Source organism: Oxyura jamaicensis, unplaced genomic scaffold, assembly GCF_011077185.1.
Source record: "Oxyura jamaicensis isolate SHBP4307 breed ruddy duck unplaced genomic scaffold, BPBGC_Ojam_1.0 oxyUn_random_OJ67350, whole genome shotgun sequence".
Classification (NCBI taxonomy): Eukaryota; Metazoa; Chordata; class Aves; order Anseriformes; family Anatidae; genus Oxyura; species Oxyura jamaicensis.
Genome location: NW_023308485.1, coordinates 10,341 through 16,399, shown reverse-complemented (window position 1 = coordinate 16,399; position 6,059 = coordinate 10,341). Strand labels below are relative to the sequence as shown.

Genomic DNA, 6,059 nt, shown 5'->3' with positions numbered 1-6,059 from the left:
TGCCTTTTTTTTTCCATCAAGCTGCCAAAGTCTTGGCAAAACAATTTACTATATCAATCACTGAAGCCAAATTGATCGCCCAAACGTGTCCTGACTGTCAACAACATGTTTCGACCCTGTCTTTAACAGTAAACCATAGAGGTCTACAGTCCTTACAGTTATGGCAGACCGACGTAACACATATTCCAGAATTTGGTCGCTTGAAATATGTTCACGTATCAGTAGATTACCCTTTCCTCACGAAGAGGTACTGCACATAGTAAAACATTACAAAAATATGAATTCCGTGCTGTCACGGGTGCCACAATCAGAGCAGGCCTTAGTGATGGTAAAAAATGTAACTACAGGTCTTTGGGAGGGACCCCAACTGTGGGAAAGGAATTTGCAGGTGGCTTTGCGCTGTTTCCCACGTCCCTGAATTAGAGATAATGAGGAAACAAGCTAGAGACAAGTGCACGGAGAAGCTAGACCAATGATAAGTTGTTGCTGGCACGCGTTGTAGTTAGTTGCCTATATATACTCTGTTAGAACTTGCAATAAGAGTGGACGATTATACTCGCATCGAGGTTGCATCGTTACTCCAGGACTGTCTCCCTTTCCGACATCTGGTAGCAGAGGATGGTTACTCGCCAGATAGTCCAGCTCGACTGAGTTCTCCGAGACTGCAGTAAGCAGCTAGAGGAGGGGATTATGAAAATTAACGGCTGAGAGGGTGCTGCATGGCAGACACGGGTCAGGGTCGCTCCCTATCTCTCAGAGGAAGCGCAGCCGTGGAAGTGGAGGCTGCAGCGACGTTGCTCGCTGGAATTCTCTCTAAGAGAGGTATCGAGACAACGGGAAAAGCAATTGAACTAAGTTAATTAAGTTAGGACAGAAACTAAACGGCTGGGAGGAGTGCTGCTTGTGTGCATAGTCAGGGCAGAAACAGACCTTGCCTCCCAGGGAAAAGCACAGCCATGGAAGTAGAGGTTGCGATGACGTTGCTTGTTGGAGTTCTCTCTAAGAGAGGTACCAAGACAACGGGAAAGCAATTGACTAAGCTGATTAAGCTGGGACAACGATGGGGACATTTTAGAGAGACTGCCTTGCTGTTCTCTGTTACGGAATGGCGGGAGTTCGGGAATACCATGTGGGAAAGGACTATAACGGGGGATTCAAAAGATGAAAAGGAGGTGAAAACTGTCTGCGAGTTGTGACGAACGGTATTAGAGACACTAAAGGCTATGGAGGCGGAGAAGGAGGTTGCCTGCGCCGCGGCCCAGATGTCAACACTAGGAGCGGCAGCCCTTGCAGAACTGTTACTGACTTTTAACGCGCATTGCGGGTGAGAACTCTGGGGATGCCCCTCCAAATCATGCGGAAGTCCCACCGGACCCACCATCGAGCGCGGAAAAGACGGAAGTTGGCGGGGCCAGGTCAAAGCAGTAACTGAGCCGCTCGCGGAAGTAACACCCCAGGACACCCAGGGGGGAGGAGACAGGAGAGGGAGGAGAGGCGTGCCGACCTCCGCCCTCGGCTCCACCGCTGCTGCTGCCCCCACCCGCCACGCCCCACCCCCGGGTCGGCCCCGAGCCTCCCTCTCTGCTTCGCTCCGCTGCGCCCGCCGAACCGAGCGGCTCTGCCGCAGTTGCTACCCACCCCCCCCCGCCACCCCCCACCCCCGGGCCGGCCCCCCCTCAGCCCACCAGTCTCTATGCTGGCGCTGCCGACGGCAGCTCGGCCAAGGCTTCAAACCCCAGATCCGTGATAACTTCTTATGGTTTTTACTAAAACTAACCAGAAAAAAAAAAGAGGGGAAAAAAAGAAAGAAAGAGAAAAAAGGGAAAGAAAAAAAGAGGAAAAAAGGAAAAATAAAAGAAAAAAAAAGGAAAGAAAAAAAAAGGAAAAAAAAAAAAAAGAAAGGAAAAAAAAGAAAAAATAGAAAAAAAGGGAAAGAAAGAAAATAGAAAAAAAACGAAAAGAAAAAAGAAAAACAAAAAAGAAAAAAAAAGAAAAAAGAGGAAAAATAAAAAGGAAAGAAAGAAAAAAAAAGAAAAAGGAAAAAGAAAAAAGAAATAAAAATAAAAAAGAGAAAGAAACAGAAAAGAAAAAGAAAATAAAGAGTAGAAAAAAAAGAAAAAGGGGAAAGAAAAAAGAAAAAAATAGAAAAAAATGAAAGAAAAAAAAGAAAAAGGAAAAAAGGAAAAAAGAAAGAAAAAAGAAAAAGAAATAGAAAAGAAAAAGAAAAAGAGAGAAGGAAAAAATAAAAAAAAGAAAAAAAAAGAAAAAAGGAAAAATACAGAAAAAAAAGAAAAAGAAAAAATAGAAAAAAAGGAAAAAGAAAAGAAAAGAAAAAAGGTAAAAAAAAGTAAAAAGGGAAAGGAAAAAAGAAAAAAGGAAAGAAAGAAAGAAAAAAGAAAAAATAGAAAAAAGGGAAAGAAAGAAAAAAGAAAGAAAAAGGAAAAAGAAAAAAAGAAAAATTAGAAAAGAGAAAGAAATAGAAAAGAAAAAGAAAAAATAGTAGAAAAAAGAGAAAATGGGGAAAGAAAGAAGAGGAAAAAAAGAAAAAACAATAAAAAAGGAAATAAAAAAAGAAAAAAGAAAGAGAAAAAAGGAAAAAATAAAGAAAAAGAAAAAAGGAGAAAGAAATAGAAAAGAAAAAGAAAACAAATAGAAAAAAGGAAAAAGAAAAAAGAGAGAAAGAAAAAAATAGAAAAAATAGAAAAAGGAAAAAGAAAATAAAAGAAAAAAGGAAAAAAGAAAGAAAAAAGGAAAGAAAAAAAGAGAAAAAAAGAAAAAGAAACGAAAAGAAAAAAAAAGAAAAAATAGAAAAAAAAAGAAAAAATTAAAAAGAAAGAAAAAGAATAAAGGAATAAAATAAAATAAAAAGGGAGAGACACCCAGGAAACACCACAGAACAGGTTGGGAAAGGCACTTTACATAATGAATCACCTCGCATTACCCTTTCCTCACAAAGAGCTACCGCCCATAGAAAAACATTACAAAAGTATGAATTCCGTGCTGTCACAGGTGCCACAATCAGAGCAGGCCTTAGTGATAATAAAAAAAATTAAATACAGGTCTTCAGGAGGGACCCCAGCCTCTAATAACTTGGGGTTGAGGGTATGCTTGTGTCTCCACAGTTCACGGACCAAGATGGGTACCAGCAAGGGGGTAAGGCCATGGTTGGCCTCCTCCTCACAATCGCCACTATCATTGGTTATTGCCAGCCCTGGGTCTCCATCCAACCATGCCGCAACATCTGGGTCACCCTCGCCAAGATGACAGGACAAGAAGCGATGTGCCTGTCCCTGGCTAGTGCTAACCAGCCTGGAGTCATGTCGTTCATTCCCTTCAGCAGCCTGAACTGAAACCTGGGATGCATCTTCTCTACTGAATGTCAAGGCTGGAGATCCTTGCCGCTCCACAAGGATGGAGAGGAAGTGACTGTCTGAGAATCCACAGCAGTGAAATGGTTCCTTCAGACAATTGCTGCAGAAAAGGCTGTGCTGAGGATCACGCCTATCTCGACAAAACTGGTAGGGATGCACACAGCACTGACCATCTCAGGGAACACAGTGAGAGAGGCTTGAGAATGATACTATAAACAACATATTTACATTCCCTGACCATGAACCCAAATTTCCTCCCCTGTGCCCTCTACTGCTGGTCTCTGACCCACAACTTTGTTCCTCTAGATCTGCAATGCTCCTCACATCCGCCTTTTCTGCTCCAAGATTCCTCTATAGATCTGCCAAACACTCACCACTTTATCTACATGATCCCTACCATCCTGTGGCTCTTGACAGGCCTGAAGATGCTTTATCTGAACTATTTTCAGGTAATTTCAATGCTAAGCTGCCCCAAGCACTCTGCCAAGCTGGCACATTGCAGAAGGGTTTTGTGAAGAGGTTAGACGTGCCAAGCTCACTCATTAGCAGCACTGGTAGACAAGGCTTTACGTGTTTGGAGGTTAAAAAAAATAAATGCAGATCTCTATACTCCCCCATACTCCACACACCTTTGCAACACCCATCAATCCAGTCCCTGTATGAACTGTTTCTCAATAGTCAATGCTATGTTAACTTCCATTAACACCACAGTCCTCCCAAACACCTACAATTGCATCCCCACATGCTCAGCATTTTCTATAACCCGAAGAGACTGCATCTTCTGTTTGCTTATTTACTTACATTACTACATCCTCGTATACATCCCCCTACGGCCATGTCACTGCATCACAGATACCCAAATCATTCCTCCTTATTGTTCTCACTAACTGTCATCCTGATCAATCTATATCCCTTTCCCACATATATCCTTCTCTTTGTTCAAGCCCTTGTCCTTTTGCATGTGCAGCAGCAATTTGAGGGAAGGATTTGTGCAGGGGGTGGGGGAGGGAAAAGAAGGAGGAAGGCAGGGAGGAGGGAAAAGATGGATTTGGTTATAAGAGGACCATGTAATTAAGCTCTAGTAACTGGTACCCAGCCCAGACCACTCATCTCAGTAATTAAAAATAGCAATTCCTCCATTCTGAGATAACCTTTCTCATCTGATCGGCGAAAAGAGGCAGGGAGAAAGCATTCATTTACACAGCCAGCACAGACACACCCTGGGCAACACAAAGGATTCCAGCCTGCACAGATCCCAGTGTATCATTTTGAAGAAGAGCAAGGTTTTACCTGTCACACTGTTTTAACCTAATGCCTTTTGAGCAATTGATTTACTAGCATTAATAATAATAATAAATAATAATAATAAAATTAAAAGCCAAAAGCCATAATGACAGCAGCCCTTTCTGTGCCTGCATCCTTTGTTTCTGTCTTTTCATGGAAGTGCTGTCTGTCAAAACAGCTCTTGAGTTGCACAGCAGCATCACCGCTGGGGATGTACAGAGATCGTGACAGCTCATCGTGACAACCGCTATTTCATAGCTGCAATGGATAAACATGCATTCTGTACAGCAATACCAGCCTCTTCACACTCTTGCATCAATTATAATCACAACAGCTCCAAAACAATGCAGCCTCCGAACAGACAAAGCAATCCTAAAATCTTTACGCTTCATTGGGTAGCTGGCAATCTCTGCAGAAACAAGCAAGCCAGCCACTTCACAGGGCAATGAACAGTCTGAAAACCATCCATAAGGCAAATGCCCACCCCACTCATTTCTCCATCTCACCTTTCCACAGATTCTCTGCTTCCTGTCTCCTCTCCCTGCACACGCTCCGCTCCGGCAGTGCTGAGCACTCTGACTCCAGTGGGCTCCGTGCTCTCTCACCAGGATGCTGTGGGAAACACAGTCAATTATTATTTATTTATTTTTGTCACAGCTGCATCCCCGGAAATGCAGAGGGTCTGCGCAATCACATCTCCAATGCTCCTGCTGCTGCTGCTGTGACGTTGCTGCATGTGAAGGAGCAAGCATGCCCACAGCACAGCCACTCCAGCTTGCAATCAGCCCCTGTGGGACCTCAGACAAGGGAGGGCATGGGAGGGAGCAGAGAAGGAGAGGAAGGGAGAGAACAAATCAGGCTGGAAGATGGAGGATTGATTCTTACAGGAACTGGGAAATCAGGAAGGTAGCATGAGAAGCATAAAATCAAAGCCTATGCCATAGGACAGAGCTGAAGTATCTTATTAGGTGATGAGCTTGGGTTTCAGATGCTGCGTGACTGCAAGCTGTCTGATCTCTTTTGGCTTTGTAAATGAAAACAAAAGGAACCAGACCGCTGTGTTTCTACAATTGATAATGGCAGCCAGAGCCCTTGGAGATAAAACACTCATCTGCAAAGTAATGCATGGGAGGAGGAGGATGGTAGGACTTAAAACTGAAAGATCAGGAAAAAATACAAGAAGCTTCTTGAAGCTTCTTTTACATTTCTGTGGTGCATTGTCCTAGAAAACTTCATCAACAGCATCTACACAGTGTCCCTGAAGCGCAGTCACCCCCAGAGTGAGATGCAGCCATAAGCACTTTGACCAGTGTCAAATACCTTGCAGTGACAGGATGTCTGAAATTCAAGCTGTCACAAGGAATCTCAAGCCAAGATCCCAGCAACTATTAAGCAGAGCTTGTG

At 43.3% G+C, this 6,059-nt stretch overlaps 1 protein-coding gene across 1 annotated transcript in view; it reads right to left on the bottom strand.

The window, feature by feature from the left end:
- The window catches only part of LOC118159117 (iporin-like), a 40,055-nt gene extending 34,711 nt beyond the window's left edge, over positions 1 to 5,344 (bottom strand). Inside the window, exon 1 of the mRNA XM_035313744.1 lies at positions 5,162 to 5,344. The gene's annotated coding sequence lies outside the window, so the exon portion shown is untranslated. The remainder of the gene's footprint in view (positions 1 to 5,161) is intronic.
- Positions 5,345 to 6,059: the final 715 nt, after the last annotated feature.